The sequence below is a fragment of the Solea senegalensis genome, linkage group LG16 (assembly GCF_019176455.1).
Source record: "Solea senegalensis isolate Sse05_10M linkage group LG16, IFAPA_SoseM_1, whole genome shotgun sequence".
NCBI classification, from domain to species: domain Eukaryota; kingdom Metazoa; phylum Chordata; class Actinopteri; order Pleuronectiformes; family Soleidae; genus Solea; species Solea senegalensis.
The window spans coordinates 12,250,611-12,264,962 of NC_058036.1; the positions used below are offsets into that span (position 1 = coordinate 12,250,611).

General features: G+C 38.0%; 1 long non-coding RNA gene across 1 annotated transcript; it reads left to right on the forward strand.

Moving 5' to 3' along the window:
• Nucleotides 1-688: 688 nt before the first annotated feature.
• On the forward strand, nt 689-12,348 carry LOC122783303. Its single transcript, XR_006362028.1, has 3 exons — nt 689-729; nt 1,267-1,322; nt 12,275-12,348. It is a non-coding gene; the product is annotated as an uncharacterized LOC122783303 (long non-coding RNA).
• The last annotated feature ends 2,004 nt before the right edge of the window (nt 12,349-14,352 follow it).

Here is a 14,352-nt window from a genome sequence, read left to right on the forward strand (position 1 = left end):
ACATTTAAGGAATGAAACATTTACTGAGAACATGCACAATTTTAAAAATGCATACACTGAGGGTGGGTGGGTTGTCACTATTCGGGTAGAGGGAAGTGGATAGTACTTGTTGTATTACTGTTTTTGAATTGTGCCATGCCCTTCTCTTTTGAAAATGAAAAAGTAATTGATCAAAACAGAAGGTTTAAAAATGCCTCAGTGACCTCCAATCACGTTTGTTACGCCTTTAATTGAGGGTTGCTGCATATTTTGTACCAGTGTCATAATCAGTATACAAAAATGAAAAATAAAACAAAAAGCATCACTGTAGCAAATGTTCATTTTTAACAAACCCAGTACTCATATCAGCAGAAATCTTAATTTAAGAGAATATCTTTAGAGCTCATATAATAATTCCGGCTTTATCAGACTCAATTCAATATGGTTTTATTCACTGTTACTAAGCGTGACCGTGGCCCCTGTATTTTGACCAAGACATGATTACGCCTTCTAAAAAACACAGACATTCAGCGTTGTTTTATTGTACATTAAAATGTGTCTAAGTGTTGTTTGTTATTTAAAACCTTAAGGGGCGTGTTTCTCAGCGTGTATTTGTGACCGCGAGACTATGCGCTGCGTTTCGGAGCCGTGTCCAGCTGGCTGTAATTACACTAATTACGCACACGCCACAGTAACGTGCGGGACTGGCGGACGAGGAGGAAGTGGCTGTGTGAGCGAGTTTCTGCGCAAGTATGGACACTTTAAACCACTTCTAAATCATTTTGGACAAGCGCAAATAGTTTCGTAAGCGTTGGTGTTTTGTAATAAAGCTAAAAGCGCTGTCTTTGTAAAACATTTCAAACCAGATAAGTTTCGTAATAAAGAGAAAGCCGAGGAAACCAGTAAACACTTGCAAAAAAGAACATAATATTACATGTCTGAGGTAAAATATTCCAAATTGTTATGTGCGTCATATCTCAGTGTATTTTTGGAATGCATTAACATCATATTGATACAAAGAAAATGGATATTATACTAGAAATATTTGTGGGCCTTTTTCGTTATGTCAGGCCACATCAGGTATAGCAGGTGTAAACTTAATTAAATTACTGACAGCCGCGTTCCATTTAGCTTCCAGGGTTCACAGTACTGTCCTGACCACTGCGTTAAACAGACCCTTCATTAATGTTATGAGTAACACCTGTGCCTGTCCTGCTGTCAAAATGTGTGCTGAATAAAAGGTCTAAAGTGTTACTTAGATAACGTTGTTTTTGCTCATTTACTTAGATGCAGCTGTCAGAGCTCAGGACTTGAAAAGCGAATCCATTTCCAAACTTTGAAGGGTGAGTAAGAATTTTTTAAGTCCAACTTGTCTTGCTGAACAACTCAATATGTAGCAGATCCAGATGACAGTCGACAAACTAATAACAATACCATCCAAATTATATAAAGACAGGAGTATCTTCAGTGTCTCAAGCCCAAAGCAAAGTATAAATGGATTAGACTGAACTGGGATGTATTTGCTTCCGGTTGAACGCCCTCAACAAGAAAACTGGGGCTTCTCAAGTACCTCATTAATTCAGAAATGTTCCAAGTGCATGCAATAAGCTTCCTTGTATTGTTTTTTTTTTCTTATTACTAGAGCCTTAGTTGTTTGAGGATGAGGCAGTAAAGCTGTACAAAAAATTATGCAGGCTCATCTGCACTGTTGTCAGTCATATTGCTCATTTGTTAGTTATGAAAAATGCATTTCAATGCACCCCATCTCTTACTGTGTGAATCTGATGTAAAGAGAAATGCCATGAGAATCCTGTAATGGAATTAGAAGTGCATATGAAGGCTACAGTTGCAGTAGTCATTACAGCAGCTTTAAGGGTGCAATAAATGGCGTTCAGCTTTACAAGATATCAGGAAATAACTATTCCCTTTGCAAATGGTCTGTATTTATACAACACTTTTCTTGTCTTGATGACCAGCAGCTTTACACTGCAGTTTTGCCATTCACATACAGTGCATATGTGCAGCATGTTTTTCTGTCATGCATCATTCATACCCATTCATAAGCTGCCAGCACAGCCGTCAGTAACAAGTGTCTTGGACACACGAGTGGAGCTGGGAATTTAACCCACAACCTTTCAGTCGAAAGACTACTCACTCTGCCGCTGAGCTACCGTTGCCCTAAATATATCATACAGTACTGATGTCACGTCTGTCCATTGTATAAGAGTAACGTATGAACCCCTGAATCCTGTATATGAATGTGCTGCATTCAAAGAGGTTTGTTTACTGTGTTCAGTAGATAAGCTCATGTCTTATTTATGACCCATTCACGTACATTTAATGAATGCTTTGAGTTCAGGATGTCATAATTACAAGTTCACAAATTTCACTTAAATGCAGCAATAGACACGGTGTATAGCGGGCTGACCTGTAGTGGCTTTATTACTTTAGGCATAGATAATGCTGCATGTCTATTTTCTTGGTCTGTTTTATGCTAGTAAGAGTTTTCTTGGCGTAGATCAGATTACCTCATGTCTGTGCATCAAGGACTCATCTAATCTGAAATGTTAGATAATTAATTGCGTTTTGAGGTGAGACTAGAAACAATGGGAAGAAAACGGGTAATTTCATCTTTCAAGTTAATAGGGCCAGTGGGTTTCACTGAGAAAAGCCACCAAACACTGCTTTAAATTTGGTGAAACTGAGCAAAGTTGTTGAAGTTGTTGTCCAGTCAGCTTATGGCCAATTTCACATTGAATGTGTGTGCCGTACGTGATGGCAACAGTGCTGCTCTGCGCACATCTCATGCAACTCTGTAGTTTACACAAGGTACATGTCTCCTGCTCCTCTCGTAGCGCTTCTGTGCAGCTTCTGTTAAGTTTTACAAAGTTTACCTCTGACAATTATAAAACATACTTTAAAATACTCCTCTGTACTCCGTTAAATACCAGGACTCATCAGTATGAAGCCTTGCTTCTGTATATATTTATATTTCACAACGTTGAAAAAATTAATGCAGTCAGGGAAATTAATAGAATGCTTTTACTATAAAATATTCTGTTTGTTATAAACTCTGTTTGTGTGTGTGTGAGAGAGAGTGTGACAGATACAGACATTTAAACTGTGAAAAAAAAGATTTTCACAGTGAGACAAACATGGCTCGTGTGAAAAATAAGCGAGGGGTGTATTCCCAGAAAGAGCTGAGCGGCTCACTCGAGGGAGTCTCACGCAGCCCGTGTGAACAGTCTCATGAGTTAACATGTACCTATGAGTATAGAGAGCCGCAGCTTTGATGCGTCACACATGGATCCAGTGTGAAACCCCCCTAATGATGAGCTGAAATTCTCACTAAAGCTCTGTTAAGGAAAAGGAAGATTTAAAGAATAGCTCTGTAAGTTCATCAAAATGAACCTATTTTGTTTTAAACAATTTAGCCACTGTAAACACAAGAACTTGCATATATTACTTGCGTATTATTTTAAGACTGTGATGATTCAGTGATGCTTTTTATTCAAATATTTAGTTTTGCTTCTTTTTCTTTTGCACCAACAACACACAAGTATCAGACTGCCCTATGGCAGAAGAAGGCTTTAAGAAGTTAATTGTGCTAGTCATTGACTGCAGAAAGCAGCATTTGTAGTATATACTTTTGGACTAATGAGCAGAGTTGTGTAGATTTAGAGGCTTTGAAGTGAGGAGCTGAAACCCAAGTGGTCGGCTTTCACACCCACTGGCTGATTTAAGCACATTATCTGCCATGATTGGTCCAACTTAGTTCCCCACTTTTGCCTTTGAGAGAGTGGCAGCTGAGAGCAAAGGCTTGATTAAAGAGAAGCAGAATCAGACCAAACAGCACTGAGGAGACACTGACAGGACAGAGGACTAATGCGAGCCATGAAGCTCTCAATTGCTGCATGATAGACTTGTCTTATGTCAAGTACAGAACAGTCTGGAAAATGTGTCGTATCCTGCCATGAGTGACAGGTTGGTGTCATATACAGGAGCGGATTGTTTCAATTCAAATCATGACATCTCCGGAAGATGCATAAATGGGTTTTGTGCTTCTTAAAGTAACTTGTTTTATAAAAGGACTCAACTTTTTCAGAGCGCCATGTTAATATTCCACTATAATTGCCTTGATTGTTCTCAAACAACACTGTGGCTGTAATTGGAAAATAATTAAGGAACTAATTGACACGATGAAACTGCAAAATTTTACAGTTACGTCTCCCATGGTAATATTGAGACGGGGGCAAAAACAAATAAATGACGTTCAGAGGCAACACAGGATGCAATTATAGAATGCAAAAGATGAGGAAATGTACCACTGGCATAGCTGTGTTGATAATTAGATATGTGGAATCCATCCACCTGATCACACTCTATTTTACATTTCAGTCCCAACACTACTACAGATACTTAGGGTTGGATATCAAGTTTTTTTATTTTATTTTAATAGTGTTAAAACTGTTGCACATATTTGTTTTTGAATTAAAGCAAATCTTAGATTCCAACCGCTGTCAAATGTGTTCACACAATTCTGATTAAGCCTATCAGCTCCACATGACTCTCTCTTTCAGCATAGCGATGTTTAGATTTTGTCGCCGGGTGACAGCAATATGCTGCATACAGGATGTGATTTGTTTTATGTTGAGACGGACAAAATAACAGCAACATTGCGCTCGTAAAGCGAGATGGTTGCAAACAGACGAATCAACACTTACGGTATACAAATATGTAATTTCTGTCACTTAACAAATTTGAGTGCTGTATAAATCAGGTTTTACTGTATTTTAACTAAAATCATATGTATGAAGAGCCTAGTCCTGCCAGTCGTAGGTGATGACTTGACACACGCACACACTAAACATACAGACAACCACTTGGATGTTTAGTATGCAATTGCTGTGAAAACGTTTACCACCAAGTGTCTCTCATCAAATGGTTGCACTCCTAAAAGAGGATTAGCAAGAGTGAGATTCCTGATGTGACACTGATAGTTAGCTCCCTGACACTGCAACATGAAAATATTTACCAAACACTTGTTCTGTCTTCTTGTCATCACAAGATTAGAGCTTGGTGGGAGCAAAAAAAGAGCAGAAAGAAAATTACATGTACTGGACGGAAATTAGCGCCATGGTGGTTGACAAAAATATGTGCATTAAAGGCATGATTCTGTGATCATGTCAAATTCTGTGATCATTAAACCTGGTGTATTGGACCTTTTTCACAACAGACAGTTGTTGACATTAAAGAGAGGACAAACTGGTTTTAGCAGTAACATTAATCATGGGTCTGCTGTTCAAGTATAAGGGTCGGTCACACTAAATACTTGACACGGAAGCTGCTTTTTTTCAGAAACCTTTCTTATTTTAAAACTGCATGCATGTTTCCCGTATTTACTGGTGATTGAGAAACGGTTATGTGGTTGTTTGTGGGGTCATTGTAGCATTGTTTAAAAAAATCAGCAGTCGACAGTAGAGGGTTTTTTGTTCCTGTGTCCCCACCAATCTTGTAACCATGTGTAACTATGCCCTTAATTTATTTCCACTAGGATAATTTGCTCTCATCATCCTTCCTCACATAGACTTCAGACTCTGGTAGAGCAAAATAAGATTAAGACTGAGCAAGAGATGCGATGACTCATGTTTATTTTTTTGGTGATTTCTTTAATTTTCCAAGCAAATTCCTCAGCTCCACTCTGATCACATACCCTGGTATACAGTTAGGTCCATATATATTTGAACATAGATGCATATTTTGTCATTTTGCCTCTGTACACCACCACAATGAATTGTAAATGAAACAACAAATATGTGATCAATGTGTGGACACTTTAATTTGAGGGTTTGAATAAAATAATAGCATTGACCATTGAGGAATTTTTAAACATTGTCAATTTTCCGTGGCTCACAAATAATTGGACAATTGACTAAAAAGCAGTTTCATAGCCAGGTATGGCCTGTTACCTCACTATTCCCTGCCAGAACAAGTAGATAAAGGTCTGCAGCTAACTGCAAGTGTAGAATTTGCATTTGGTGGCTTTTCACTGAAATTTTCAATTTTAGAGCCATGGATATGTTAATGCAAGTGAAGAAGGCCATCATTCGAGTGAGAAAACTAAATAAACCTATCGGAGAGATGGCAAAAACATTAAGTGTGGCCAAATAAACAATTTGGTACATTCTTAAAAAGTAAGAATCCACTGGTGAACTTAGAAACACCAAAAGACCTGGAAAACCACGGAAGTAAAGTGGATGATCGCAGAATTCTTCTGAAGGTGAAAAGGGATATCCTCTCTGACACAAAACATACTGCAAAAGCAACACGAGCTGTTGAAGGTAATGGAATGTCCTTCTCTCCAGTGACCAAGTCAGTCACCTGATCTCATGCTTTTACTGAAGACTAAACTGAAGGCACAAAGACCTGCAAACAAGCAGCAACTGAAGGTGGCAGTAAAGGCATGGCAAAAGCGTCTCCTGGGATAGGCTAAAGGAGGGAGAGGTATGTGACTATACAGTTCAAATGGTTAGAGCTGATGAGGTCCGTTGGTTCTAGTCAGCAGATGCAGGAAACTCTCTCGCCTCCTTTTTGGGGATGTAATGATTATAGATTTTGATGGTATAATTTGAGGAAAAAAAACACTTTTATAATGCTCTGCTATTTCATTACTATCCTGGTGGGAATTACATGTTCTTGGCAGCATTTAGTGCAGTGCATTGTTGTTCAAACAACTCTTAACTGCTGCTATTATATTGGCTTTTCTTTTTATTCACTACTTCACCAACTCAATGTTCCATTCTTTAACTAATGTAGCCATATTGATGTTATTCAATATAGGGTGGCAACAAGATTTAACAGTATAGTACTGTGGCCACCACTGACTGTACTGAAATGTAGCTCATACTTTGATCATGTTGCTGCAGGACACTTTATGCTGGTGTACCAGACTTGTATTCTGCCTGCAGTCTGCCAATTGCACCTGCAGTAACTTGTGATTTTCCACACTGCGCTACTATTCAGAGGAAAATACTGTACTAAAACCGGTACATTCAGTGTAGCTGAGCCTTTCCGGTTCAGTAACTGTGACATTTTCAACCACGGTTAATATCGAAATTGGTATGTAGTTGCATCCATAATGCCATCTTTTCTTTGGCGCTTCATGAGCTGCCGTTATCAAAGTGAAAGAACTGCATCATTTAGTGTGGCTGTTCTCATCACTGTTGCGCTTGAAGTTGAATCTTATACTCCATCTGTGTTTTACTGCAAGTCTGCCTTCCCTCCTGTGAGCTTTCAGTGTTACACACTTACCCAGCTCACAGGGACAAACGCTTGCTAACCGAGACCACACCCACATCATAACACCAATCTTTATTCATGATTATACCTGTGATGTGATGATGCTTTTTCATCTGCAATATGATTTAATAATGCAAAGGCCTGCTGCACAGAAAGGCCCAAGGAGGAAAAGGCTAAAGTCGGAGTCAGAATTCCATATATTCAGTTCCCTTTGTGCGACTATGGTTAGCTGCAACACATGTTGGAGTCGATAAATCTTTTTTTCAAGATACAAGAAGACAGTGTTTGTGGAGGCAGCAGTCAGGGCCTCGTATGAAATGTAGTAGTTCTCACTGGGTTTAGATTGCATCATCACACTTGGAGACATCTTACTCTGATTCTGTTGCATTAATTTAAATCCATCATTTTTAGTTAAATTTTTTCATTATAACAGTCTCATACTGAGCATTGGCTTCCAAAGTATTTTTTTTTAGCATTAATCAGGCCTGTCTCATTATTTTGTGTCTCTGTCACCACGTGATAACTCATTTAGCTTCAAACGACCATCCTTTGTTAAAGCAGTTTTGTTTGTCTGGGGAAAGGAGTGGAAGCACGAGTGAAATGGCTGAAAGTCTCCTGCCAACCAACAGTCACTCTTAAATATAAAACACAAAACCGCTGTTGAGAATATGGCTATGTCAATACATTGCTTCAAAGAATCAGTACAATATGTCATGTAATATTGTACTCTTCTCTGTAAATACCAGATTGCAATTGATCAGTAGTCTCTGTGAAAACAGACCTGTCTGCTTAACCCCAACAACCATGCCATGTTCAAAGTCACTTAAATCACCTTCCACCCTCATTCTGATGCTCACTTTGAACTTCAGCTTGTCTGAGTGTCTCAATGCACTGAGTTGCTGCCATGTGATTGGCTGATTAGATATTTAAACTAACAAGCAATTCAAGTGGTGAGTGTCTATGCATTTTAAAAACCGGGGTATTTATGGAAACACTTAATTATATGCAAGTGGCTTTCCATCAGGGCAAGCAAAGTAGGCATAGCTTGCCCACTTATTTCTAAAAATAGATGCCGACTAAAATACCCTGTAATAGCAAGATGCCACAACCTGTTTTTTTACATTGTTAATGACACATTGGACAGAATTTATAATATCCACCACACTTAACTAAAGAAATTGGTGTAAAAAAAGGCTTTATACATTTTAAATTAGGCTGACTTGCCAACGTGAGCAGTATAATCATGCAGCAAACATGTATGGTAGCTATGTAATTAAAAAGAGCAAGGAGCACAATGTGCATTTGAAATGAAGGTGCAGTCGGCGGCAGTGTCATTAACTCTGATTTAGTAATCAACTCCTTGCTTCTCTTGCTGGTACCTTTTGCTGTGTAGCTGTGAGCATTTTGTCCAAGTAGTTATTTAGCTTTCGGTCACAAGCGAGTCTCAGAGGAGCTTGGCAAGTTAAAAGAAAACAACCTGTTCATTAAGAATGCATAAAAGCCCCCACCATGAAGCAAATGAACAAACCTGCAATGACAACATGGTCAGTGTTAATCGCACCACTTTTACATTTACATTCAAACAAAAAGACCAAATGTCCCATAATGTATCAGGTAAGACAGATGGGACTATGCCTATTAAGTGCCAGGAGGAGGGACAAAACTGGAGATGGGATTTAAGTCATAGAATCACAGGCAGGATACAAATCAACTGCCTTCTATAGGAAGCAGCACCTGCACAGCAGTGGTGTCCAGAGTCAATCCAAAGAGGAGAGACAGTCCCACATCTCTACATCATGTCTTCCATTCACACTGACACAGATGGCAGACATTTGATAAATGTGATCTCACTGCGAACAGTTTCTTCCAGGTCTCAATTGCTGATTTCTATATCAGTGTTGGTTGGGGCTGGGGAAAAATATCAAAGTGTTCCAAAGCTGGATGTTCCTAAAAATTGAAAAAGGCTCCAAGTGTTGATGTATTCAGGCAGAAATAGTTGTCTACACTCTTTGCATTGGTAAGATGATTTCATGAAGTAGTGTTGTATTATATTCTTCTATTCTATATCTCTTTTTGTCACGTGAAATTTTCAGTCTTGTGATTAGCAAAATACTAATCATTACATTTTGCAACATTGTTTCCTGGCTATAATTTGAAACCTTGTTGTGGGTCGTATTTGTCCAAAGATTGTTTTGTAATACATACAGTATATTTTAAAACTTTGCTGTGACTAGGAGCCCATTTGTAAAGCAGGTGCTCAGATGTGACGTCTGTGGTGCTGTCCGGTGCTGAAATGTCTGCACTGTAAAACAGTCTTGCAGGATATGAGGTTTCTTGGGTGCTGTCCGGTGCTGAAGTTCCTGCCCTGTAAGTCGGTCTTGTATACAGATGCATCAATGCTTTCTTTCAGACCTAGTATGAATACAATTTTTTTTTGTGGGTACTTGATACTGAATACTGATACAAGTACACGATAATATCCTTACAGAACTTAATTCATTAATTCATTTTACTTTTTACTTTTCCTTCATTAATTAAAGAAGAATTGTTTCAAAACATTATTGTTTATAGTATTGTTCTCTACCGATCCCCAGGCATGGCATGGGGCAAAAAAACTACAATTTGGTATTTTGTGGCCTTGGAATAGGTATAACATGTGCACAAAATATTAATTAATAATATGGGACCCGCCACAACAAAAGTAGCGACAAGTCGGCCCAATGCAAACTGAGTAAACAGTTTGCCAAACAACCATTTACTCTCACATTTACACCTATGGTCAATTTAGAGTGACTGATTTTGTGCTTGAATAATGTGTGAATGACACAGCTTTGTGTATAAGTGTTGACTGTGAGGCTAATGATTTAGCAACTCTCTGAGTTTGCGGTTGAAATACATAAAGAAATAAATAATACATAGTTTGACATATTGACTAGTTCTGAAATGAGGCAGAGATTAGTTGACCTAGAGGATCTGCACAGCTGCTGTGTTCCATAACATGTTTAGCAGACTGCTACTACAATTAATGATGATCGGGTGGCTGGCTGGTGCGGGTATTAATTGTTGAAAAAAACATCGGGTGGATGGCAGGTGGATTATTTAAATTTAGCAGCGGGTGTGGATGACATTATAGCTCATCAGCACATCTCTATCACCTATTTTACTCTCAGTGCTTTTTCATTTTATTTGTGATTAGATCAGGGTGATGGATCTCTTTTTGTTTTGTTTAGTTGTTGGTCACTGCTTTGATGGTCAATACTGGACATTACAGCCATATTTTTGAGCCTAAAAGTAGAATGAGAATGAATGTAGAAAAAAAAAAAGGCAGACAATTCAACAAAAATTCGACATGGGGGGCCTGGACAATCTACTGTCAAAATGTAGGCGAAAATTAAATTGTGTAGACTGAAAAAGCAATTGTCAGCAGAGGCATAGCAGTCCAAGTTGCATATAGGCCCATGATGAGGGTAGGGGGCTTACATCTTGAAATGGACAAATGTAACAATTAATGTATGCATGGCCAGGATATAAAATCTAAAAATTAAATATTACAACTAAAAGTAGCCTCCTGACTAAAATGGGCAATGCAATGATGAAACTGTATTGCAACTGCCATGCAAACTGTTATTTCAAAAAGAAAAACAATAAAAACAGATGATAGAAATATGACTACACTAAGGAATGTAAGGAATAAGCCACACCCTCCTTCCAATATATTTTTCACGTTTCATTTCATATGTTAAGAGGTTTTTATGTCCAGTTATTTTATGTATTGTATTGTATATGTAAGGTTTGATCATTCCTTGTGGATACAGAGGAGGAAACTGACAATAAGCAACCTGTTTTTGTTTTCAGCATCAACAAAATAATATATCAATTAATATATTTTCAGCAAATCATTCATTGTATAATCACCTTATGTATGTTTGTGAATTTAGAATCAAGAAGTGTGTGACTGCTACCTGCATTTAGCATACTGCCAAGCCTCCATATCTCTATGTAGAACATCTGTTTGGTGTGTCATGAAGACAGTGGTGTAAGAGAGTTTTGTAAGAACTCATAATACAAACCAAAGAAACTGCAGAAGTTGAAATAATTGTGCCTGAGTTTTTCCTATAGCATGTGCTCTGAGTGACTGTCTTTTTAAACAGACTGGACTGCAATAACTAAGTTAAAAAAAAAAAAATGGTCAAAGACATGCAGTGAAGATAAGATTGCGACACAAACATAAATGCAATAATAAAACAATGTAAAAACAAACAAAAATAAAATAAATAAATGCAGTGCATGATTAAGTATGTGTCTATGTCGTGCTACATTATCTCTCAAAGACAAATGCAGCCCTCTAAGGGGTATAAAGGAGCTTGTAGTCAGTTGTGTCCAAGTACTCCCAATGGCCTTTTAGCCACCCAAATGGGATCTCTATTTTGGAGCATGTGTGGAAATATGATGTTGGTAAAGGGTGTCATCATCCAGGTTTTAGATAACACATTGTAGTCAGAATAGAGGATTTACACTTCATATAATATGAAACAGGAAAGGTGCTCACTGACAAGCCACCTGTCCCTTACAGATCCATTCCCACTGTGCTGTTGTGTATAATAAAAGAGTCACTGGTGCCTCCTGGCCAGTGGGCCACAACATTGAGAATAAGACAGTCAGTAACATAGATTACCTGCACATTAATTTCTGTTCATAAACTCCACTCAGTCTGTAGATCAAGCTTTGATGTGCATGTGGGTGTAGTCTAATGCTCCATGGCAATGCCATGGAACCTCATTCAAAGTGCATTTGGGCAATTGAATTGCCTTATGGCACCATTTAATACCTTCAGCTCAGAGAAGGTAGTGAAATCCAAGCCCAATACGCAAAGTAGGGCTGTGTTTCTACTTCCTGACCAGCACAGCTGAGGCAGAATGACTAAACTGTGATTGAGGACCTGTAATTACCTGATAATGTCAACATTGTGTTTACAGCATGTTCTGCTTTTCCATAGTGTTGGATAACATTTCATCTGATGCAAGTTCACCCGCTGTGTCACCAAATAACAGGAGATGGATACAAGCAAGAAACAAGGTAGGTTTCCCTGATGTGTTGCTTTCCTTGTATATAACTGACTGCTTTACATTACTGATGTTGAAATGGTAGCTTAAGTTATTATATTTACTTTGTCAGCGTCACATAACATTAGCATCTGTGCTTAAAATTGAACAAGAATGTGTTAAGTCCACAAACTAGGTTAATTTATTTCTGTTCAAATTTATCTGTGACTAGGAACACTTAGTTCCGGGTCATAACTACAGTGGCCCTGAGAGGTCAGGTGCTGCAAATATACAACACATTAGGAAAAATGTGCTGCAAATAACACAACACACTAAGAAGAACATGTTGCAAGCATCACAGCACAACACATTAAGACAAACGCGCCGCAAACATCACAACACAACACATTAAGACAAACGCCCCGCAAACATCACATCACAACACAACACATTAAGACAAACGCCCCGCAAACATCACAACACAACACCATCAAGAGAAATGCCCTGCCAATCCCACAGCACAACACATTAAGAAAATTGTGCTGCAAATCTCACAACACATATTAACAAAAATCACGACGGAAGTGTTTCCAGGGGACACTTGAAAGTGATACACCCTGACCTCTTGGGGCCACTGTACATAACTGCGCTTAAACCAACTCAAAATTCCCTCAAAATAAGCTTCTTCTTTTTTTAAGTCATTTTTCAGATGCTCTGTAACTACGTATCATTCATGGGATTTTTTGTAACATCTAATATATTTAACACATTTGTGTTAAAACAAATGTTTTTAACCAGTGTTATGTAAAAAAAAAAAAAAAGGCTGTAGAAATTCAGCTATTTTATTTGGTGAACCATGTGTTCGTCCATACCCAGTCTTAGGGAATGACTGACACATGACAAGAGAAACAACAAACACTCCCATTTAAGAAGATGAAAACAGCAGATGATTGATGTCCAACTGCTCTGACCTCTTTCACTAGCAGCTTTTACAATTTCCTTTCCCTATGATTGTTCTGTTTGCTGCTGCTTTTCTTCCTCCCTTTCGCTTTCTCCAAGCAGTGCTCATAGAACTCTCTCTCACTTTACGTCTGTGGGTCACATGACATCTATCTTTTGTATTGAGAGTGAACTGCACACGTAATAGACTATGACCAAAGAAGTATGTCAAATCTTAACAAAAATAGTGTAGAACATTTTACTTCTACATTGTTATTACAGACTGCACATTTTACTCAGTAGCACCCCTATTGACAAGCAACCACTGATTCATATTCTTTTTTTTTCCCCCCTTGTTACTGCAACCTGAAGCCTATTGAACCTTTTTTTGACAATTCATTCTTGTATCTTTTTGACCAATATCCTGTATTTGGCTCACCACAGACTGAGTACACTTACATAAGTTCAAAGCTACAACCTGAAGCCATTTTAAAGTCACACTGTCAGATTGGCTCTCGTGTTCCCCCACAGTAGGTAAATGGTACTGTAAATTATATTTTGTGGTAACATGTGCATTTGTTGACAAGCCAACAATACTGGTGAACTCTGAAGCAGGACTTCCAATAAGCATACAACCATATCTTCAAACTAGGTACGGTAGCCTATGTTATCAAAATAATGTATCAAAATAATCTTGGAGACATTATTTGAATCTTGAAATCCCACATTGTGTCACTTTTAAACCACTCGACTGCATGAAGATTTTAAACATTGTAATGTTTTAAGTTAGTTTTAAGGTACATTTTTACTGGATGATATTTGTTTCCACAGACTGACAGACAAAAGTCAAGATGATTCTGTTTTGTTAATATTATTATTCCACTCAAAGAATTGTGATTAACTGTTTCTATGGTAATGCCCTCAACAAAAATATCTTGACTTGATAACCTTGATCCATAACATATTTTAATAAGAATATTCATGCTACTCCAGAGACTAATGCCAATTCACCAGACAACGAGGACGACAATAAAAAAAGAAAAATAAGAAAAAAGAAAAAACACTTATACATCACACTTATGACTAACACTTT